Source organism: Hemitrygon akajei, chromosome 2, assembly GCF_048418815.1.
Source record: "Hemitrygon akajei chromosome 2, sHemAka1.3, whole genome shotgun sequence".
Lineage (NCBI taxonomy): Eukaryota > Metazoa > Chordata > Chondrichthyes > Myliobatiformes > Dasyatidae > Hemitrygon > Hemitrygon akajei.
Window position 1 is genome coordinate 173,377,782 of NC_133125.1, and position 24,398 is coordinate 173,402,179.

Sequence of the window (24,398 nt, forward strand, 5' to 3'; positions counted from 1 at the left end):
GGGCTTGGCGTTGGCGCACGAGTGCGCCGATGCTAGCCCATCCCGGGGGCAATGCACCCTGTCGTTCCACAGCCTGACCGTCCAGAAGCCGTTATCGGGTGTCTGAGCGCACGTCCTCGGTGCGCTCCGCCGTCTCTTTGGCGGCGCCGACGATCCAGGCGGACGAAGCTTCAACGTCCCAGTGTTGGGTTCCGGAGGCGAAGCCTTACTTCTTTTCAAATCTTTTTATTACTATTATCCAAAATAACAAGAGTACAGCGATGTAAGTAACACTTACAATGTCTCAAAAGAGAGAAGAAAAGAATATTAAGGTTTGAAAAGTATGGTGACGCAAAAAAAGAAGAAAAGAAAAAAAAACTACTAAAGCAAGAAAAAAGTGAGAAAAAGACCCATTCGGTGTTCAACCCCGGAGCCATGCGTCATACAAAAAGCTTCTAAAGATAAACATCAAACCGCCAGCAAAACAAATTACACCAAAATTTACAATATAGATCGTGGAGGAATTCTATCAATTATCTCCAATGGTAGTAACGAGCAAATGAACCCCATCTTTTCTCAAAATCAAACATAGGCTCGAAGGTTCGACTTCTAATTTCCTCCAAACTAAGACATAACATCACTTGAGAGAACCATTGTGACAGAGTGGGAGCTGCCGTATCCTTCCATTTCAACAGAATGGCCCTCTTAGCTATCAGTGTAACAAACACAACAACATGTTGGTCAGACAAAGAATTACCGCGGATATTTTGAGGAATTATTCCAAAGAGCACAGTTAATTTGTTAGGTTGTAAATTAATTTTAAGTGCTTTGGAAATTGTAGAAAAAACTGACTTCCAAAACTGTTTCAGTGTAGAACAAGACCAAAACATGTGTGTCAGTGTAGCTGTCTCAGTTTTACATCTATCACAATAACTACCAACATTAGGAAATATTTTAGACAATCTCTGCTTCGTCACATAGTAACGATGCACAATTTTAAATTGAATCAGTGAATGGCCGAGGCGTCAGCGCGGCGGCGCAGGAGGTGAAAATCCGGTCGCCCTCGGGCACCTGCCGCAGCTTGCTCCGCCTCTTCACCATGGTGTGGGCCTTGGACAGGATGAGAGAGGGGCTCGCCGTCTCCGGGTCCAGAGTCGGCGGCGCCGGAACTGGGTGTGGGAAGAAGGGGGAAGGTCAACAGCGGAGCGGCGGGGGTTGGAGCAAAGGGCGGAGGCCGAGGGGTAAGGAGGATGATGCAAGGGGTAGGATAGGACAAGAGGAGGAAGTGGGAGGTGAAGTAAGAGAGTGAGAACCGGGACAGGAAGCTCCGGGAAGGCAAGGGGAGAATGGTGCGAATGAGACTGGGGTTGCTGTGCAGAAACAGTCATGGGGTTCCGAGGGGTGACGGGCGCGCGTTCTGAAACGTTCCGGTGTAGGAGGGAGTTAGACGCGGACGGCTGAGGGGTGGTATAGGCCGTCGGAGGAAGACGATCATGGGGGTCGGTCAGGGATAACTCACACCGGATGGTGAGTGGGGAGTCTGTGGGATTTCCGGACGAAGGGAAGAGAGTTTTAGAGGGGGCCGATGTCCAGTGACGGGTAGGGTTGTGGTAGATAGGGCCTTTGGTGAACTAGTGGGTTGGGGGAGGGACAGTGTGTTTGGTGATTAGCGGTATAGGGCTGGATGGGATGGTAAGTCCTGGGAATTTGGTGTGGTGGGAGCAGTTGTAAAGGAGAGGTTTGTAGAGGTAAGCGCAAGGTGTGTTAGGAAGGAGTGGCGAGGTGTTCTCCGGGAGAGACAGTGGGGTGCCGGAAGACTATGTGTGAGTGTTGGAGGCAGAGCAAGTAAGGAGTGACGACCAACAGGATTTCGCAGTTAGGAGGTGAGTGAATTGCTCGGGCGGAAGACCTGGTGGAGTCCCTGATCCCGATGGCGTGAATGGGATCCCCGGGAGTTGTGAGTCCGTAATGAGGGACGACGGTCCCGGATGGAGGATGGAGGGTGGGAGGAAAGGTAAGAGAGGAGGATGTCTCGAGGTAGCACTGAGTTGTATGCGTATCCGGACAGAGAGCATATCGGGTGAGGAGTTTCGGTCTGAGGGAACGGGAGGGTAGTCAGGACCGCTGTTTTGGGACCTCACCTGGGCTGACGACGTTTAGCATCTGACTCCAGGACGCACACTATAGCGGGCCGCAGAACTCAACGACGCTCATCTCGGCCGGATGGAGCATCGGCTCCCGGTGCAGGTCGCTCCCGAAACGGCGGTAGTGCTGGCAGTCAGATACGTGGTCGAGAGCACGGCGCTCGTTATGATCGTGTGGGCGTGAGAGGCCACGTTTGCAACAAGGATTCTACATTTGAGATTGCGAGCAAAAGTGCGCACGTGAAGGGTTCACGTGGAAGAGCACGACTGTGAGTGCATGCTAGTAACGGAGAGGGCACGTTTGGCCCAATCTCAGTTGGACAGTGGATATGGCTGAACAATTCGATAGAAGAGCGTTAATTAAAGGCCATGTATACGCGGCAGTGCAGTTGTGTGTGGGGGTGGGGGGTAGGGTGGAAGAGTGACATCATGTGACTGTAAATGGTGCACGAGTGTTTGAAAATGAGAGAATGTCATGTATCTATATGCATATGAGGAACTGTGCCAACATATGTATCTGCCCATTTAATTAATTAGTGGCTGGATACGTTTCTGGATAATATTTTGTTAATGTTATAGTGTGTGTGTGTATAAGTGTGAGTATCCAGGAGGGAGGAACGCACGGCCAGGGTATAAATACCACCGGACTAGAGAGGCCCGGGGATTATCCCTGATGACTATGGCAGAGTGTGTCAACGAAACGTCCGTTGTAATAGATATCTTTACCCGGCTGGAAGCCCGAGAAGAGTTTAATTGTATTGTACGCCGGGCAGGAACTAGATCCTTGACCATACGGTGCATTCATCTACCTCAGACAAACCTAATGCTTATGCTAACAACACACAGAAAATGCTGCTGGAACACAGCAGGCCAGGCAGCCTCTATAGGGAGAAGCGCTGTCGACGTTTCTGGCCGAGACCCTTCCACCAGCATTTTGTGTGTGTTGTTCGAATTTCCAGCATCTGCAGATTTCCTCGTGTTTGCTCTAATGCTTGTGCTAATTGGTCTGGATCAAACCCAGTAAATATTGTTTAGAACACAGCAGGCTAGGCAGCATCCTAGGCAGGGTGCTGCCTAGCCTGCTGTGTTCCACCAGCATTTTGTGTGTGTTGTTGTTTGAATTTCCAGCATCTGCAGAGTTCCTCGTGTTTGCTCTTTAAATATTGTTTAGCACCATTCTGACCAAGTTCAAGGATGCCTGCAGACCAGACTGGTATTGTCACTTTCCCTAGCGCATCCAACATGGTCACAGGCATAGTTGACCTGTTGACTGTTGGGATATTTACGCACTCAGAGAGTTGGCATATTAATTTTGGGTGCAAGTGGGATCTATTGTCCCCAGAAGGTTTGGGAGCATTCTTATTCATTGCTTTGTCCGAGGAAAGGAGTTTGTGCATTCAGATATGCCGAAGTTTAACTTAGTGGAGACATTGTCAGCCTCACCATATTGAAATAAAGAATGTCATTGTAAATCCTGAATTGCATTCAATCAGCAACTGTTAACTCTGATCTTAAGGGTTATACTGTAAACGTCACGTTCTGAGCCTTCCAGCCTCCTTGTTGCTCCTGCACTGACACCTCGTGGTCACTTTCAGAATAGCAACATACAACGATTCCATGTATGGCAAATATACAAATTAGCACTTGCCGCAAATTAACCCAAAAAATTACAGCTGCGGCCCAAGAAGAACAGAAAGTAAGAATGAACTTCTACGTTTTCTTCTGCTTAATAAGATAATTCAGAATTACGGACTTGGATCTCCCGAAATGGTGTGTCACCTTTAACTGAAAGAGTAACGTTTAAGATTGGATCGTCACGTGGAGCTGTGATCAAACATACTTACCTGGCAGGGAACCGTTGGTGATCAGGAAGGCCGAGGTTCCAGGACGAGACTATCCCATTGCACTCCGGGTGTGCTGACGCCTGCGATATCCCCAAATGCGGGATACTCGACTGCACAATTTGTGGTAGTGGGGGACTGCGTTCGCGCTCTCCCCTGATAATGCAATGAACGATAGAATAAGGATTTGCTTCCACTTAAAGTAACTAATCATGTGGAGGAGGTTGCAAGAGGCAGTGTCACGCTTCATCCCCAGCAGCTGCGTAACAGAGGACTCTCTGATCTACGGGCTGTTCCCGGGGACGCACACCGAGACCAACATCCGGTGCTGCTGGCAGATCATCAACTCGGTGAAAGACGCTCTTTGGTCGGCCTGAAACTTGATGGTCTACCAGCACACGGAGATGTCCGTGGGGGAATGCTGCCGACTGGCGCATTCTCGGCTGCAGGAGTACGTGCTGAGGGACGCACTCAAACTCGGTGCAGCCACCGCAAGGGCCCGGTGGGGAAGGACCACAGTCTAGGGTCCTTCTCCCGTGGCAGTTGAGGGGAGGGGGGTTGGTGGTATATCCCCTGAATGTAAATATGAAAGAACAAAGTGCCACGTGGGTGGCAAAACATTAGAACTTTGAAAATGTAAGGACAGCAATGGTACCAACTGTGAAGAATTGAAAGTCTTTGAATGGTTATTGTATATAACTTTAATTTGGAATAAAGTATATTTTGTTTAATTTTAAAAAATAATCAAGCAGAGGCTTCACTGTGTTACTTTCTTTCTCCAATTGTTGTCGTTGCCATTTGTCTCCACACTACTGTCCAGTCGCAGACTTCCACCCCACACCTGACAGTTTGACTCCAGACTCTTCATTTCACTTTACCTACGGCCGAGTGACTCCGTGGGGGCAGTTACACAGCAGTAGCAAACCACCATCTTTGCTACCATTTCCATCAGTTTTTTTATTAAACAAAATAGACTTTATTCAAAAAATAAAATTATATACAATAAACAATTCAATGACTTTCAATTCTTTACAATGTTTTCCATTACTGTCTTTACATTTTCACACTTTTCGCCACCCACGTGCCACTCTGTTCTTTCAGAGTTACATTCAGGGGGTATACACCCAACCCCCCCCCCCCACCCACCCAACACCACTAAACTCCCGCGGGAGAAGAACCCTAGACTGTGGTCCTTCCCCATCGGACCCCTGCGGTGGCTGCACCGAGTTTGAGTGCATCCCTCAACACGTATTCCTGCAGCCGAGAATGTGCCAGTCGGCAGCATTCCCACACGGACATCTCCGTGTGCTGGTAGACCATCAAGTTTCGGGCCGACGAAAGAGCGACTTTCACCGAGTTGATGATCTGCCAGCAGCACCAAATGTTGGTCTCGGTGTGCGTCCCCGGGAACAGCCCGTAGATCAGAGAGTCCTCTGTTACGCAGCTGCTGGGGATGAAGCGTGACACCAGCCCTTTTATCCTCCTCCACACCTTCTCCGGGAACCCACAGTGTGTAGAGGTGGGTCACCGACTCCTCCCCTCTGCAGTCCTCCCGAGGGCAGAGGGGTGTGGAGACGACCTGCCGGGCGTACAGGAGGGATCGGACTGGGAGGGCCCCTCTCACCGCCAGCCAGGCGAGGTCTTGGTGCCTGTTGCTGAGGTCTGCCGATGAGGCATTTTGCCAGATGAACTGGACCGTCTGCTCAGGGAACCACCCCACTGTGTCCATCACGTCCTTCTCTGCGGAGCCTATTCACATACCCGGGAAGACAACTACGTCTCAGGAATAAAGTCCAATTTCGAAAAGTTATTACATTAACATCAGAGGGTGACATTTCAAAATAGTTTTATTATAATAATGCCTGCAACATTACGCTGTCTTACACGAACATGCACCATGCGCTTTGTATCAACCTGTTCATCGGCAGGCCAAGCAATTCAGGGACCTGAGCTAATAGTATTTTGTGACACTATGTACTTGACTGTAACTATATGTGCTGCCTGTGACTCTGTACAGCGTTTTGCACCTTGGCCCCAGAGGAACGGTGTTTCGTTTAGCTGTTTGTCTGTACATGTGTATGGTTGAGTAACAATAAACTTGAACTACTACTGATCTCAGTAATGATAACCACAAAATCTACTGGATTGTTATAAAAACAAAATCCTGCATCGCTGGTCTCCTTCCTAGCCCAATACCTGCAAGGACTCAATGTGGATCACCCGCTTCCACTGCACAAACCTGTCCTCGGGACACGGATGGTACAAGCAATGGCCGATTAAAATTTACAACTTGGTCATCTTTGGTGCGTTTTAGCAAAGTACGCAGTGCCCCAGCGGAGCGAAGTTTCTGTGCAGTGTGGACATCAATCAGCAAGGGCAACAGTGCGGGTTTATACTGAAAGAATTCAATCAGGAAGCAATCGGGACAGACAAGATTGACTCCGTGAACTGTTGTGTCTGTAGTTTGTTGGAGCCGGAGAGATAGGCAGTAAGAGGGACTCCAGCTTGAAGAACTTTAGCTCAGAATAGGTGAGATGGAGTCTAGGATTCAGACGTGGCGTGCTGCGACAGGAAGGGAGTACGGTACGTACCTGGACCATGTTCCAAAGTCAGTCACAGCGCATGTTTTGATGAATGGAAGGCTGCCACTGTGAGTTGCACGGTTCTGGGAAGGAGGTGTTGGAGGAACTTCCGCCCTACCCGAGTGGATGAGGTTAGTGACTACAAGGACGACGAGGAATCTGAGCATAGTGCCATGGTAAAGCAATGTAAGAGTGATCGGGGACCGCGGGGAAGGGAGAATGAATGGCAGCATCTGCGTTTGCCAGTGTGGGTCCAGAAGGCTGTCTTGCCCACCAGGTCGGGGTTAAGGACATCTGCTCGGGACCTTGCAGCAGGGGAGGAGGTTGTTACATCCTTGTGGGAACTCAGGGTTTGAGGACGACTGAGGAGGAGGTTCCTCTGAAGGCACGGGAGCAGCCAGTGTCCATATGGGGGGGGGGGGGGGGGGGAAGCGGAGTAGCAATGGTAGGGGTTAAGAGGGGACCGAGCGGTTGGACTCAGTGACATCAGGGAGGGTGTTGGAGAGCAGTAGGGATCCTGTCAGCTTCCACTGCGACTGGAACTGGATTCTTCCCGGTTGTGTGAATTAATCGGGAAAGAACTCTGCCGTGGCCATACCTATGTTTGGAGGGAGAAATGTCCCAGTAGTTACAAGAAGCTGAGAATAAATGAGCCCACCGGGGATGGAGAGGAGTAGTCTCTCCATTGTCTCAGACCGTGACCCTTGGTTCTAGACTTCTCAGAGAGCGAAAATGGCCTCCCTACCCAGCTCGCTGAACTCTGTAAGGATTTTATACCATTCCATGTGATCTCCTCTCGTTCTCCTGAGCTGTTAAATGGCGCAGCTTTAATGGTTAGCACAATCCTTTGAAGCTCCCTCTGTGAGATCTGGTTTCAATTCTCGCCGCTGTATGTAAGGAGTTTGTACATTCTCCTTGTGACCTCGTAGGTTTCCTCCGAGTGTTCCGGTTTCTTCGCTCGTCGCCATGACGCACGGGTTAGGGTTAGGATGTTGTGGACATGCTCCTTTGGCGACGGAACGTAGCGACATTTGCTGGCTGCCCTGAGAACAATCCTCTCTGATGTGATTTGACGCAAGCAAAGTATTTCACTGTATGTGCCCATGTACTTCTGATAAATACATCTCATCTTTACTCTTCATCCCTATAGGGTCTGCAGTTCCTGTCGATGCAATCTCATTCAGCAAACCTACCATCCCTGGATCCCGCCTCTTCGTTGCGTTCCCTCTCTGGAGATGAGATCTGCAAGACTGTGGGTAACTCCAGTAATGCACCGTGATCCCACACTCCAATCTCCTTGAGAGCTCGACTAATAAACGATTTCCCCAATCGAAAGCTTGTTCTGTGACTTTCAGTTCCTCTGGACAAGCCAGTCTGATCCCTTTCAACATCAGCACCACCGACATTAAAAGAAAAATTCCGCGTCGATGCCAATGTGGTTGACTTCAGTATTTTCGACCCTATGCTCCTTTTGTAACTCACTCAAATTATCCTTTTCCTCCCTGAATTTTCTTTACATCTGCTGTCCCACCCGGCGACGTAGAAGGAAAGCGGCCGCCTTTCGTAGCCCAGGAAGATCCTGATCCGCTCGGGCTTGGCGTTGGCGCACGAGTGCGCCGATGCTAGCCCATCCCGGGGGCAATGCACCCTGTCGTTCCACAGCCTGACCGTCCAGAAGCCGTTATCGGGTGTCTGAGCGCACGTCCTCGGTGCGCTCCGCCGTCTCTTTGGCGGCGCCGACGATCCAGGCGGACGAAGCTTCAACGTCCCAGTGTTGGGTTCCGGAGGCGAAGCCTTACTTCTTTTCAAATCTTTTTATTACTATTATCCAAAATAACAAGAGTACAGCGATGTAAGTAACACTTACAATGTCTCAAAAGAGAGAAGAAAAGAATATTAAGGTTTGAAAAGTATGGTGACGCAAAAAAAGAAGAAAAGAAAAAAAAACTACTAAAGCAAGAAAAAAGTGAGAAAAAGACCCATTCGGTGTTCAACCCCGGAGCCATGCGTCATACAAAAAGCTTCTAAAGATAAACATCAAACCGCCAGCAAAACAAATTACACCAAAATTTACAATATAGATCGTGGAGGAATTCTATCAATTATCTCCAATGGTAGTAACGAGCAAATGAACCCCATCTTTTCTCAAAATCAAACATAGGCTCGAAGGTTCGACTTCTAATTTCCTCCAAACTAAGACATAACATCACTTGAGAGAACCATTGTGACAGAGTGGGAGCTGCCGTATCCTTCCATTTCAACAGAATGGCCCTCTTAGCTATCAGTGTAACAAACACAACAACATGTTGGTCAGACAAAGAATTACCGCGGATATTTTGAGGAATTATTCCAAAGAGCACAGTTAATTTGTTAGGTTGTAAATTAATTTTAAGTGCTTTGGAAATTGTAGAAAAAACTGACTTCCAAAACTGTTTCAGTGTAGAACAAGACCAAAACATGTGTGTCAGTGTAGCTGTCTCAGTTTTACATCTATCACAATAACTACCAACATTAGGAAATATTTTAGACAATCTCTGCTTCGTCACATAGTAACGATGCACAATTTTAAATTGAATCAGTGAATGGCTGAGGCGTCAGCGTGGCGGCGCAGGAGGTGAAACTCCGGTCGCTCTCGGGCACCTGCCGCAGCTTGATCCGCCTCTTCACCATGGTGTGGGCCTTGGACAGGATGAGAGAGGGGCTCGCCGTCTCCGGGTCCAGAGTCGGCGGCGCCGGAACTGGGTGTGGGAAGAAGGGGGAAGGTCAACAGCGGAGCGGCGGGGGTTGGAGCAAAGGGCGGAGGCCGAGGGGTAAGGAGGATGATGCAAGGGGTAGGACAGGACAAGAGGAGGAAGTGAGAGGTGAAGTAAGAGAGTGAGAACCGGGACAGGAATCTCCGGGAAGGCAAGGGGAGAATGGTGTGAATAAGACTGGGGTTGCTGTGCAGAAACAGTCATGGGGTTCCGAGGGGTGACGGGCGCGCGTTCTGAAACGTTCCGGTGTAGGAGAGAGTTACACGCGGACGGCTGAGGGGTGGTATAGGCCGTCGGAGGAAGACGGTCATGGGGGTCGGTCACGGATAACTCACAGCGGATGGTGAGTGGGGAGTCTGTGGGATTTCCGGACGAAGGGAAGAGAATTTTAGAGGGGGTGATGTCCAGTGACGGGTAGGGTTGTGGCAGATAGGGCCTTTGGTGAACTAGTGTGTTGGGGGAGGGACAGCGTGTTTGGTGATGAGCGGTATAGGGCTGGATGGGATGGTAGGTCCTGGGAATTTGGTGTGGTGGGGGCAGTTGTAAAGGAGAGGTTTGTAGAGGTAAGGTCAGGGTGTGTTAGGAAGGAGTGGCGAGGTGTTCTCCGGGAGAGACAGTGGGATGCCGGAAGACATTGTTTGAGTGTTGGAGGCAGAGCAAGTAAGGAGTGACGACCAACAGGATTTCGCAGTTAGGGGGTGAGTGAATTGCTCGGGCGGATGACCTGATGGAGTCCCTGATCCCGATGGCGTGAATGGGATCCCCGGGAGTTGTGAGTCCGTAATGAGGGACGACGGTCCCGGATGGAGGATGGAGGGTGGGAGGAAAGGTAAGAGGGGAGGATGTCTCGAGGTAGCACTGAGTTGTATGCGTATCCGGATGGAGAGCATATCGGGTGAGGAGTTTCGGTCTGAGGGAACGGGAGGGTAGTCTTGGACCGCTGTTTTGGGACCTCACCTGGGCTGACGACGTTTAGCATCTGACTCCAGGACGCACACTATAGCGGGCCGCAGAACTCACCGACGCTCATCTCGGCCGGATGGAGCATCGGCTCCCGGCGCAGGTCACTCACGAAACGGCGGTAGTGCTGGCAGTCAGATACGTGGTCGGGAGCGCACCGCTCGTTATGATCCTGTGGCCGTGGGAGGCCACGTTTGCAACAAGGATTCTGCATTTGAGATTGCGAGCAAAAGTGCGCACGTGAAGGGTTCACGTGGAAGAGCACGACTGTGAGTGAATGCTAGTAACGGAGAGGGCACGTTTGGCCCAATCTCAGTTGGACAGTGGATATGGCTGAACAATTCGATAGAAGAGCGTTAAATAAAGGCCATGTATACGCGGCAGTGCAGCTGTGTGTGGGGGTGGGGGGTAGGGTGGAAGACTGACATCATGTGACTGTAAATGGTGCACGAGTGTTTGAAAATGAGAGAATGTCATGTATGTATATGCATATGAGGAACTGTGCCAACATATGTATCTGCCCATTTAATTAATTAGTGGCTGGATACGTTTCTGGATAATATTTTGTTAATGTTATAGTGTGTGTGTGTATAAGTGTGAGTATCCAGGAGGGAGGAACGCACGGCCAGGGTATAAATACCACCGGACTAGAGAGGCCCGGGGATTATCCCTGATGACTATGGCAGAGTGTGTCAACGAAACGTCCGTTGTAATAGATATCTTTACCCGGCTGGAAGCCCGAGAAGAGTTTAATTGTATTGTACGCCGGGCAGGAACTAGATCCTTGACCATACGGTGCATTCATCTACCTCAGACAAACCTAATGCTTATGCTAACAACACACAGAAAATGCTGCTGGAACACAGCAGGCCAGGCAGCCTCTATAGGGAGAAGCGCTGTCGACGTTTCTGGCCGAGACCCTTCCACCAGCATTTTGTGTGTGTTGTTCGAATTTCCAGCATCTGCAGATTTCCTCGTGTTTGCTCTAATGCTTGTGCTAATTGGTCTGGATCAAACCCAGTAAATATTGTTTAGAACACAGCAGGCTAGGCAGCATCCTAGGCAGGGTGCTGCCTAGCCTGCTGTGTTCCACCAGCATTTTGTGTGTGTTGTTGTTTGAATTTCCAGCATCTGCAGAGTTCCTCGTGTTTGCTCTTTAAATATTGTTTAGCACCATTCTGACCAAGTTCAAGGATGCCTGCTGACCAGACTGGTATTGTCACTTTCCCTAGCGCATCCAACATGGTCACAGGCATAGTTGACCTGTTGACTGTTGGGATATTTACGCACTCAGAGAGTTGGCATATTAATTTTGGGTGCAAGTGGGATCTATTGTCCCCAGAAGGTTTGGGAGCATTCTTATTCATTGCTTTGTCCGAGGAAAGGAGTTTGTGCATTCAGATATGCCGAAGTTTAACTTAGTGGAGACATTGTCAGCCTCACCATATTGAAATAAAGAATGTCATTGTAAATCCTGAATTGCATTCAATCAGCAACTGTTAACTCTGATCTTAAGGGTTATACTGTAAACGTCACGTTCTGAGCCTTCCAGCCTCCTTGTTGCTCCTGCACTGACACCTCGTGGTCACTTTCAGAATAGCAACATACAACGATTCCATGTATGGCAAATATACAAATTAGCACTTGCCGCAAATTAACCCAAAAAATTACAGCTGCGGCCCAAGAAGAACAGAAAGTAAGAATGAACTTCTACGTTTTCTTCTGCTTAATAAGATAATTCAGAATTACGGACATGGATCTCCCGAAATGGTGTGTCACCTTTAACTGAAAGAGTAACGTTTAAGATTGGATCGTCACGTGGAGCTGTGATCAAACATACTTACCTGGCAGGGAACCGTTGGTGATCAGGAAGGCCGAGGTTCCAGGACGAGGCTATCCCATTGCACTCCGGGTGTGCTGACGCCTGCGATATCCCCAAATGCGGGATACTCGACTGCACAATTTGTGGTAGTGGGGGACTGCGTTCGCGCTCTCCCCTGATAATGCAATGAACGATAGAATAAGGATTTGCTTCCACTTAAAGTAACTAATCATGTGGAGGAGGTTGCAAGAGGCAGTGTCACGCTTCATCCCCAGCAGCTGCGTAACAGAGGACTCTCTGATCTACGGGCTGTTCCCGGGGACGCACACCGAGACCAACATCCGGTGCTGCTGGCAGATCATCAACTCGGTGAAAGACGCTCTTTGGTCGGCCTGAAACTTGATGGTCTACCAGCACACGGAGATGTCCGTGGGGGAATGCTGCCGACTGGCGCATTCTCGGCTGCAGGAGTACGTGCTGAGGGACGCACTCAAACTCGGTGCAGCCACCGCAAGGGCCCGGTGGGGAAGGACCACAGTCTAGGGTCCTTCTCCCGTGGCAGTTGAGGGGAGGGGGGGTTGGTGGTATATCCCCTGAATGTAAATATGAAAGAACAAAGTGCCACGTGGGTGGCAAAACATTAGAACTTTGAAAATGTAAGGACAGCAATGGTACCAACTGTAAAGAATTGAAAGTCTTTGAATGGTTATTGTATATAACTTTAATTTGGAATAAAGTATATTTTGTTTAATTTTAAAAAATAATCAAGCAGAGGCTTCACTGTGTTACTTTCTTTCTCCAATTGTTGTCGTTGCCATTTGTCTCCACACTACTGTCCAGTCGCAGACTTCCACCCCACACCTGACAGTTTGACTCCAGACTCTTCATTTCACTTTACCTACGGCCGAGTGACTCCGTGGGGGCAGTTACACAGCAGTAGCAAACCACCATCTTTGCTACCATTTCCATCAGTTTTTTTATTAAACAAAATAGACTTTATTCAAAAAATAAAATTATATACAATAAACAATTCAATGACTTTCAATTCTTTACAATGTTTTCCATTACTGTCTTTACATTTTCACACTTTTCGCCACCCACGTGCCACTCTGTTCTTTCAGAGTTACATTCAGGGGGTATACACCCAACCCCCCCCCCCCCCCACCCACCCAACACCACTAAACTCCCGCGGGAGAAGAACCCTAGACTGTGGTCCTTCCCCATCGGACCCCTGCGGTGGCTGCACCGAGTTTGAGTGCATCCCTCAACACGTATTCCTGCAGCCGAGAATGTGCCAGTCGGCAGCATTCCCACACGGACATCTCCGTGTGCTGGTAGACCATCAAGTTTCGGGCCGACGAAAGAGCGACTTTCACCGAGTTGATGATCTGCCAGCAGCACCAAATGTTGGTCTCGGTGTGCGTCCCCGGGAACAGCCCGTAGATCAGAGAGTCCTCTGTTACGCAGCTGCTGGGGATGAAGCGTGACACCAGCCCTTTTATCCTCCTCCACACCTTCTCCGGGAACCCACAGTGTGTAGAGGTGGGTCACCGACTCCTCCCCTCTGCAGTCCTCCCGAGGGCAGAGGGGTGTGGAGACGACCTGCCGGGCGTACAGGAGGGATCGGACTGGGAGGGCCCCTCTCACCGCCAGCCAGGCGAGGTCTTGGTGCCTGTTGCTGAGGTCTGCCGATGAGGCATTTTGCCAGATGAACTGGACCGTCTGCTCAGGGAACCACCCCACTGTGTCCATCACGTCCTTCTCTGCGGAGCCTATTCACATACCCGGGAAGACAACTACGTCTCAGGAATAAAGTCCAATTTCGAAAAGTTATTACATTAACATCAGAGGGTGACATTTCAAAATAGTTTTATTATAATAATGCCTGCAGCATTACGCTGTCTTACACGAACATGCACCATGCGCTTTGTATCAACCTGTTCATCGGCAGGCCAAGCAATTCAGGGACCTGAGCTAATAGTATTTTGTGACACTATGTACTTGACTGTAACTATATGTGCTGCCTGTGACTCTGTACAGCGTTTTGCACCTTGGCCCCAGAGGAACGGTGTTTCGTTTAGCTGTTTGTCTGTACATGTGTATGGTTGAGTAACAATAAACTTGAACTACTACTGATCTCAGTAATGATAACCACAAAATCTACTGGATTGTTATAAAAACAAAATCCTGCATCGCTGGTCTCCTTCCTAGCCCAATACCTGCAAGGACTCAATGTGGATCACCCGCTTCCACTGCACAAACCTGTCCTCGGGACACGGATGGTACAAGCAATGGCCGATTAAAATTTACAACTTGGTCATCTTTGGTGCGTTTTAGCAAAGTACGCAGTGCCCCAGCGGAGCGAAGTTTCTGTGCAGTGTGGACATCAATCAGCAAGGGCAACAGTGCGGGTTTATACTGAAAGAATTCAATCAGGAAGCAATCGGGACAGACAAGATTGACTCCGTGAACTGTTGTGTCTGTAGTTTGTTGGAGCCGGAGAGATAGGCAGTAAGAGGGACTCCAGCTTGAAGAACTTTAGCTCAGAATAGGTGAGATGGAGTCTAGGATTCAGACGTGGCGTGCTGCGACAGGAAGGGAGTACGGTACGTACCTGGACCATGTTCCAAAGTCAGTCACAGCGCATGTTTTGATGAATGGAAGGCTGCCACTGTGAGTTGCACGGTTCTGGGAAGGAGGTGTTGGAGGAACTTCCGCCCTACCCGAGTGGATGAGGTTAGTGACTACAAGGACGACGAGGAATCTGAGCATAGTGCCATGGTAAAGCAATGTAAGAGTGATCGGGGACCGCGGGGAAGGGAGAATGAATGGCAGCATCTGCGTTTGCCAGTGTGGGTCCAGAAGGCTGTCTTGCCCACCAGGTCGGGGTTAAGGACATCTGCTCGGGACCTTGCAGCAGGGGAGGAGGTTGTTACATCCTTGTGGGAACTCAGGGTTTGAGGACGACTGAGGAGGAGGTTCCTCTGAAGGCACGGGAGCAGCCAGTGTCCATATGGGGGGGGGGGGGGGAAGCGGAGTAGCAATGGTAGGGGTTAAGAGGGGACCGAGCGGTTGGACTCAGTGACATCAGGGAGGGTGTTGGAGAGCAGTAGGGATCCTGTCAGCTTCCACTGCGACTGGAACTGGATTCTTCCCGGTTGTGTGAATTAATCGGGAAAGAACTCTGCCGTGGCCATACCTATGTTTGGAGGGAGAAATGTCCCAGTAGTTACAAGAAGCTGAGAATAAATGAGTCCACCGGGGATGGAGAGGAGTAGTCTCTCCATTGTCTCAGACCGTGACCCTTGGTTCTAGACTTCTCAGAGAGCGAAAATGGCCTCCCTACCCAGCTCGCTGAACTCTGTAAGGATTTTATACCATTCCATGTGATCTCCTCTCGTTCTCCTGAGCTGTTAAATGGCGCAGCTTTAATGGTTAGCACAATCCTTTGAAGCTCCCTCTGTGAGATCTGGTTTCAATTCTCGCCGCTGTATGTAAGGAGTTTGTACATTCTCCTTGTGACCTCGTAGGTTTCCTCCGAGTGTTCCAGTTTCTTCGCACGTCGCCATGACGCACGGGTTAGGGTTAGGATGTTGTGGACATGCTCCTTTGGCGACGGAACGTAGCGACATTTGCTGGCTGCCCTGAGAACAATCCTCTCTGATGTGATTTGACGCAAGCAAAGTATTTCACTGTATGTGCCCATGTACTTCTGATAAATACATCTCATCTTTACTCTTCATCCCTATAGGGTCTGCAGTTCCTGTCGATACAATCTCATTCAGCAAACCTACCATCCCTGGATCCCGCCTCTTCGTTGCGTTCCCTCTCTGGAGATGAGATCTGCAAGACTGTGGGTAACTCCAGTAATGCACCGTGATCCCACACTCCAATCTCCTTGAGAGCTCGACTAATAAACGATTTCCCCAATCGAAAGCTTGTTCTGTGACTTTCAGTTCCTCTGGACAAGCCAGTCTGATCCCTTTCAACATCAGCACCACCGACATTAAAAGAAAAATTCCGCGTCGATGCCAATGTGGTTGACTTCAGTATTTTCGACCCTATGCTCCTTTTGTAACTCACTCAAATTATCCTTTTCCTCCCTGAATTTTCTTTACATCTGCTGTCCCACCCGGCGACGTAGAAGGAAAGCGGCCGCCTTTCGTAGCCCAGGAAGATCCTGATCCGCTCGGGCTTGGCGTTGGCGCACGAGTGCGCCGATGCTAGCCCATCCCGGGGGCAATGCACCCTGTCGTTCCACAGCCTGACCGTCCAGAAGCCGTTATCGGGTGTCTGAGCGCACGTCCTCGGTGCGCTCCGCCGTCTCTTTGGCGGCGCCGACGATCCAGGCGGACGAAGCTTCAACGTCCCAGTGTTGGGTTCCGGAGGCGAAGCCTTACTTCTTTTCAAATCTTTTTATTACTATTATCCAAAATAACAAGAGTACAGCGATGTAAGTAACACTTACAATGTCTCAAAAGAGAGAAGAAAAGAATATTAAGGTTTGAAAAGTATGGTGACGCAAAAAAAGAAGAAAAGAAAAAAAAACTACTAAAGCAAGAAAAAAGTGAGAAAAAGACCCATTCGGTGTTCAACCCCGGAGCCATGCGTCATACAAAAAGCTTCTAAAGATAAACATCAAACCGCCAGCAAAACAAATTACACCAAAATTTACAATATAGATCGTGGAGGAATTCTATCAATTATCTCCAATGGTAGTAACGAGCAAATGAACCCCATCTTTTCTCAAAATCAAACATAGGCTCGAAGGTTCGACTTCTAATTTCCTCCAAACTAAGACATAACATCACTTGAGAGAACCATTGTGACAGAGTGGGAGCTGCCGTATCCTTCCATTTCAACAGAATGGCCCTCTTAGCTATCAGTGTAACAAACACAACAACATGTTGGTCAGACAAAGAATTACCGCGGATATTTTGAGGAATTATTCCAAAGAGCACAGTTAATTTGTTAGGTTGTAAATTAATTTTAAGTGCTTTGGAAATTGTAGAAAAAACTGACTTCCAAAACTGTTTCAGTGTAGAACAAGACCAAAACATGTGTGTCAGTGTAGCTGTCTCAGTTTTACATCTATCACAATAACTACCAACATTAGGAAATATTTTAGACAATCTCTGCTTCGTCACATAGTAACGATGCACAATTTTAAATTGAATCAGTGAATGGCTGAGGCGTCAGCGTGGCGGCGCAGGAGGTGAAACTCCGGTCGCTCTCGGGCACCTGCCGCAGCTTGATCCGCCTCTTCACCATGGTGTGGGCCTTGGACAGGATGAGAGAGGGGCTCGCCGTCTCCGGGTCCAGAGTCGGCGGCGCCGGAACTGGGTGTGGGAAGAAGGGGGAAGGTCAACAGCGGAGCGGCGGGGGTTGGAGCAAAGGGCGGAGGCCGAGGGGTAAGGAGGATGATGCAAGGGGTAGGACAGGACAAGAGGAGGAAGTGGGAGGTGAAGTTTAGAGAGTGAGAACCGGGACAGGAATCTCCGGGAAGGCAAGGGGAGAATGGTGTGAATAAGACTGGGGTTGCTGTGCAGAAACAGTCATGGGGTTCCGAGGGGTGACGGGCGCGCGTTCTGAAACGTTCCGGTGTAGGAGAGAGTTACACGCGGACGGCTGAGGGGTGGTATAGGCAGTCGGAGGAAGACGATCATGGGGGTCGGTCACGGATAACTCACAGCGGATGGTGAGTGGGGAGTCTGTGGGATTTCCGGACGAAGGGAAGAGAGTTTTAGAGGGGGTGATGTCCAGTGACGGGTAGGGTTGTGGCAGATAGGGCCTTTGGTGAACTAGTGGGATGGGGGAGGGACAGCGTGTTTGGTGATGAGCGGTATCGGGCTGGATGGGATGGTAGGTCCTGGGAATTTGGTGTGGTGGGGGCAGTTGTAAAGGAGAGGTTTGTAGAGGTAAGGTCAGGGTGTGTTAGGAAGGAGTGGCGAGGTGTTCTCCGGGAGAGACAGTGGGATGCCGGAAGACATTGTTTGAGTGTTGGAGGCAGAGCAAGTAAGGAGTGACGACCAACAGGATTTCGCAGTTAGGGGGTGAGTGAATTGCTCGGGCGGATGACCTGATGGAGTCCCTGATCCCGATGGCGTGAATGGGATCCCCGGGAGTTGTGAGTCCGTAATGAGGGACGACGGTCCCGGATGGAGGATGGAGGGTGGGAGGAAAGGTAAGAGGGGAGGATGTCTCGAGGTAGCACTGAGTTGTATGCGTATCCGGATGGAGAGCATATCGGGTGAGGAGTTTCGGTCTGAGGGAACGGGAGGGTAGTCTTGGACCGCTGTTTTGGGACCTCACCTGGGCTGACGACGTTTAGCATCTGACTCCAGGACGCACACTATAGCGGGCCGCAGAACTCACCGACGCTCATCTCGGCCGGATGGAGCATCGGCTCCCGGCGCAGGTCACTCACGAAACGGCGGTAGTGCTGGCAGTCAGATACGTGGTCGGGAGCGCACCGCTCGTTATGATCCTGTGGCCGTGGGAGGCCACGTTTGCAACAAGGATTCTGCATTTGAGATTGCGAGCAAAAGTGCGCACGTGAAGGGTTCACGTGGAAGAGCACGACTGTGAGTGAATGCTAGTAACGGAGAGGGCACGTTTGGCCCAATCTCAGTTGGACAGTGGATATGGCTGAACAATTCGATAGAAGAGCGTTAAATAAAGGCCATGTATACGCGGCAGTGCAGCTGTGTGTGGGGGTGGGGGGTAGGGTGGAAGACTGACATCATGTGACTGTAAATGGTGCACGAGTGTTTGAAAATGAGAGAATGTCATGTATGTATATGCATATGAGGAACTGTGCCAACATATGTATCTGCCCATTTAATTAATTAGTGGCTGGATACGTTTCTGGATAATATTTTGTTAATGTTATAGTGTGTGTGTGTATAAGTGTGAGTATCCAGGAGGGAGGAACGCACGGCCAGGGTATAAATACCACCGGACTAGAGAGGCCCGGGGATTATCCCTGATGACTATGGCAGAGTGTGTCAACGAAACGTCCGTTGTAATAGATATCTTTACCCGGCTGGAAGCCCGAGAAGAGTTTAATTGTATTGTACGCCGGGCAGGAACTAGATCCTTGACCATACGGTGCATTCATCTACCTCAGACAAACCTAATGCTTATGCTAACAACACACAGAAAATGCTGCTGGAACACAGCAGGCCAGGCAGCCTCTATAGGGAGAAGCGCTGTCGACGTTTCTGGCCGAGACCCTTCCACCAGCATTTTGTGTGTGTTGTTCGAATTTCCAGCATCTGCAGATTTCCTCGTGTTTGCTCTAATGCTTGTGCTAATTGGTCTGGATCAAACCCAGTAAATATTGTTTAGAACACAGCAGGCTAGGCAGCATCCTAGGCAGGGTGCTGCCTAGCCTGCTGTGTTCCACCAGCATTTTGTGTGTGTTGTTGTTTGAATTTCCAGCATCTGCAGAGTTCCTCGTGTTTGCTCTTTAAATATTGTTTAGCACCATTCTGACCAAGTTCAAGGATGCCTGCAGACCAGACTGGTATTGTCACTTTCCCTAGCGCATCCAACATGGTCACAGGCATAGTTGACCTGTTGACTGTTGGGATATTTACGCACTCAGAGAGTTGGCATATTAATTTTGGGTGCAAGTGGGATCTATTGTCCCCAGAAGGTTTGGGAGCATTCTTATTCATTGCTTTGTCCGAGGAAAGGAGTTTGTGCATTCAGATATGCCGAAGTTTAACTTAGTGGAGACATTGTCAGCCTCACCATATTGAAATAAAGAATGTCATTGTAAATCCTGAATTGCATTCAATCAGCAACTGTTAACTCTGATCTTAAGGGTTATACTGTAAACGTCACGTTCTGAGCCTTCCAGCCTCCTTGTTGCTCCTGCACTGACACCTCGTGGTCACTTTCAGAATAGCAACATACAACGATTCCATGTATGGCAAATATACAAATTAGCACTTGCCGCAAATTAACCCAAAAAATTACAGCTGCGGCCCAAGAAGAACAGAAAGTAAGAATGAACTTCTACGTTTTCTTCTGCTTAATAAGATAATTCAGAATTACGGACTTGGATCTCCCGAAATGGTGTGTCACCTTTAACTGAAAGAGTAACGTTTAAGATTGGATCGTCACGTGGAGCTGTGATCAAACATACTTACCTGGCAGGGAACCGTTGGTGATCAGGAAGGCCGAGGTTCCAGGACGAGGCTATCCCATTGCACTCCGGGTGTGCTGACGCCTGCGATATCCCCAAATGCGGGATACTCGACTGCACAATTTGTGGTAGTGGGGGACTGCGTTCGCGCTCTCCCCTGATAATGCAATGAACGATAGAATAAGGATTTGCTTCCACTTAAAGTAACTAATCATGTGGAGGAGGGTGCAAGAGGCATTGTCACGCTTCATCCCCAGCAGCTGCGTAACAGAGGACTCTCTGATCTACGGGCTGTTCCCGGGGACGCACACCGAGACCAACATCCGGTGCTGCTGGCAGATCATCAACTCGGTGAAAGACGCTCTTTGGTCGGCCTGAAACTTGATGGTCTACCAGCACACGGAGATGTCCGTGGGGGAATGCTGCCGACTGGCGCATTCTCGGCTGCAGGAGTACGTGCTGAGGGACGCACTCAAACTCGGTGCAGCCACCGCAAGGGCCCGGTGGGGAAGGACCACAGTCTAGGGTCCTTCTCCCGTGGCAGTTGAGGGGAGGGGGGTTGGTGGTATATCCCCTGAATGTAAATATGAAAGAACAAAGTGCCACGTGGGTGGCAAAACATTAGAACTTTGAAAATGTAAGGACAGCAATGGTACCAACTGTAAAGAATTGAAAGTCTTTGAATGGTTATTGTATATAACTTTAATTTGGAATAAAGTATATTTTGTTTAATTTTAAAAAATAATCAAGCAGAGGCTTCACTGTGTTACTTTCTTTCTCCAATTGTTGTCGTTGCCATTTGTCTCCACACTACTGTCCAGTCGCAGACTTCCACCCCACACCTGACAGTTTGACTCAAGACTCTTCATTTCACTTTACCTACGGCCGAGTGACTCCATGGGGGCAGTTACACAGCAGTAGCAAACCACCATCTTTGCTACCACTTCCATCAGTTTTTTTATTAAACAAAATAGACTTTATTCAAAAAATAAAATTATATACAATAAACAATTCAATGACTTTCAATTCTTTACAATGTTTTCCATTACTGTCTTTACATTTTCACACTTTTCGCCACCCACGTGCCACTCTGTTCTTCAAGAGTTACATTCAAGGGGTATACACCCAACCACCCCCCCCCACCCACCCACCACCACTAAACTCCCGCGCGAGAAGAACCCTAGACTGTGGACCTTCCCCATCGGACCCCTGCGGTGGCTGCACCGAGTTTGAGTGCATCCCTCAGCACGTACTCCTGCAGCCGAGAATGTGCCAGTCGGCAGCATTCCCCCACGGACATCTCCGTGTGCTGGTAGACCATCAAGTTTCGGGCCGACCAAAGAGCGACTTTCACCGAGTTGATGATCTGCCAGCAGCACCAAATGTTGGTCTTGCTGTGCGTCCCCGGGAACAGCCCGTAGATCAGAGAGTCCTCTGTTACGCAGCTGCTGGGGATGAAGCGTGACACTGCCCCTTCCATCCTCCTCCACACCTTATCCGCGAACCCACAGTGTGCAAAGAGGTGGGTCACCGACTCCTCCTCTCTGCAGTCCTCCCGTGGGCAGAGGGGTGTGGAGACGACGTTCCGGGCGTACAGGAGGGATCGGACTGGGAGGGCCCCTCTCACCGCCAGCCAGGCGAGGTCTTGGTGCCTGTTGGTGAGGTCTGGTGATGAGGCATTTTGTCAGATGAACTGGACCGTCTGCTCAGGGAACCACCCCACTGTGTCCAACTCGTCCTTCTCTGCGGAGCCTATTCACATACCCGGGAAGACAACTACGTCTCAGGAATAAAGTCCAATTTCGAAAAGTTATTACATTAACATCAGAGGGTGAAATTTCAAAATAGTTTTATTATAATAATGCCTGCAACATTACGCTGTCTTACACGAACATGCACCTTGCGCTTTGTATCAACCTGTTCATCGGCAGGCCAAGCAATTCAGGGACCTGAGCTAATAGTATTTTGTGACACTATGTACTTGTCTGTAACTATATGTGCTGCCTGTGACTCTGTACAGCGTTTTGCACCTTGGCCCCAGAGGAACGGTGTTTCGTTTAGCTGTTTGTCTGTACATGTGTATGGTTGAGTAACAATAAACTTGAACTACTACTGATCTCAGTAATGATAACCACAAAATCTGCTGGATTGTTATAAAAACAAAATCCTGCATCGCTGGTCTCCTTCCTAGCCCAATACCTGCAAGGACTCAATGTGGATCACTCGCTTCCACTGCACAAACCTGTCCTCGGTACAAGCAATGGCCGATTAAAATTTACAACTTGGTCATCTTTGGTGCGGTTTAGCAAAGTGCGCAGTGCCCCAGCGGAGCGAAGTTTCTGTGCAGTGTGGACTTCAATCAGCAAGGGCAACAGTGCGGGTTTATACTGAAAGAATTCAATCAGTAAGAAATCGGGACAGACAAGAGTGACTCCGTGAACTGTTGTGTCTGTAGTTTGTTGGAGCCGGTGAGATAGGCAGTAAGAGGGACTCCAGCTTGAAGAACTTTAGCTCAGAATAGGTGAGATGGAGTCTAGGATTCAGACGTGGCGTGCTGCGACAGGAAGGGAGTACGGTACGTACCTGGACCATGTTCCAAAGTCAGTCACAACGCATGTTTTGATGAATGGAAGGCTGCCACTGTGAGTTGCACGGTTCTGGGAAGGAGGTGTTGGAGGAACTTCCTCCCTACCCTAGTGGATGAGGTTAGTGACTACAAGGACGACGAGGAATCTGAGCATAGTGCCATGGTAAAGCAATGTAAGAGTGATCGGGGACCGCGGGGAAGGGAGAATGAATGGCAGCATCTGCGTTTGCCAGTGTGGGTCCAGAAGGCTGTCTTGCCCACCAGGTCGGGGTTAAGGACATCTGCTCGGGACCTTGTAGCAGGGGAGGAGGTTGTTACATCCTTGTGGGAACTCAGGGTTTGAGGACGACTGAGGAGGAGGTTCCTCTGAAGGCACGGGAGCAGCCAGTGTCCATATGGGGGGGGGGGGGGGAGCGGAATAGCAATGGTAGGGGTTAAGAGGGGACCGAGCGGTTTCACTCAGTGATATCAGGGAGGGTGCTGGAGAGCAGTAGGGATCCTGTCAGCTTCCACTGGGACTGGAACTGGATTCTTCCCGGTTGTGTGAATTAATCGGGGAAGAACTCTGCCGTGGCCACACCTATGTTTGGAGGGAGAAATGTCCCAGTAGACGTTACAAGAAGCTGAGAATAAATGAGTCCACCGGGGATGGAGAGGAGTAGTCTCTCCATTGTCTCAGACCGTGACCCTTGGTTCTAGACTTCTCAGAGAGAGAAAATGGCCTCCCTACCCAGCTCGCTGAACTCTGTAAGGATTTTATACCATTCCATGTGATCTCCTTTCGTTCTCCTGAGCTGTTAAATGGAGCAGATTTAATGGTTAGCACAATCCTTTGAAGCTCCCTCTGTGAGATCTGTTTCAATTCTCGCCGCTGTATGTAAGGAGTTTGTACATTCTCCTTGTGACCTCATAGGTTTCCTCCGAGTGTTCCGGTTTCTTCGCAGGTCGCCATGACGCACGGGTTAGGGTTAGGATGTTGTGGACATGCTCCTTTGGCGACGGAACGTAGCGACATTTGCTGGCTGCCCTGAGAACAATCCTCTCTGATGTGATTTGACGCAAGCAAAGTATTTCACTGTATGTGCCCATGTACTTCTGATAAATACATCTCATCTTTACTCTTCATCCCTATGGGGTCTGCAGTTCCTGTCGATGCAATCTCATTCAGCAAACCTACCATCCCTGCATCCCGCCTCTTCGTTGCGTTCCCTCTCTGGAGATGAGATCTGCAAGACTGTGGGTAACTCCAGTAATGCACCGTGATCCCACACTCCAATCTCCTTGAGAGCTCGACTAATAAACGATTTCCCCAATCGAAAGCTTGTTCTGTGACTTTCAGTTCCTCTGGACAAGCCAGTCTGATCCCTTTCAACATCAGCACCACCGACATTAAAAGAAAAATTCCGCGTCGATGCCAATGTGGTTGACTTCAGTATTTTCGACCCTATGCTCCTTTTGTAACTCACTCAAATTATCCTTTTCCTCCCTGAATTTTCTTTACATCTGCTGTCCCACCCGGCGTCGTAGAAGGAGAGCGGCCGCCTTTCGTAGCCCAGGAAGATCCTGATCCGCTCG

At 49.5% G+C, this 24,398-nt stretch overlaps 3 non-coding genes across 3 annotated transcripts; all 3 read left to right on the plus strand.

Annotated features, from left to right (window-relative positions):
- The first annotated feature begins 3,959 nt into the window (after window positions 1-3,959).
- On the plus strand, window positions 3,960-4,123 carry LOC140722641 (U1 spliceosomal RNA). Its single transcript, XR_012097702.1, has one exon. It is a non-coding gene; the product is annotated as a U1 spliceosomal RNA (small nuclear RNA).
- A 7,972-nt stretch (window positions 4,124-12,095) lies between these two features.
- On the plus strand, window positions 12,096-12,259 carry LOC140722591 (U1 spliceosomal RNA). The gene has a single exon (XR_012097678.1). It is a non-coding gene; the product is annotated as a U1 spliceosomal RNA (small nuclear RNA).
- A 7,973-nt stretch (window positions 12,260-20,232) lies between these two features.
- On the plus strand, window positions 20,233-20,396 carry LOC140722601 (U1 spliceosomal RNA). The gene has a single exon (XR_012097682.1). It is a non-coding gene; the product is annotated as a U1 spliceosomal RNA (small nuclear RNA).
- The last annotated feature ends 4,002 nt before the right edge of the window (window positions 20,397-24,398 follow it).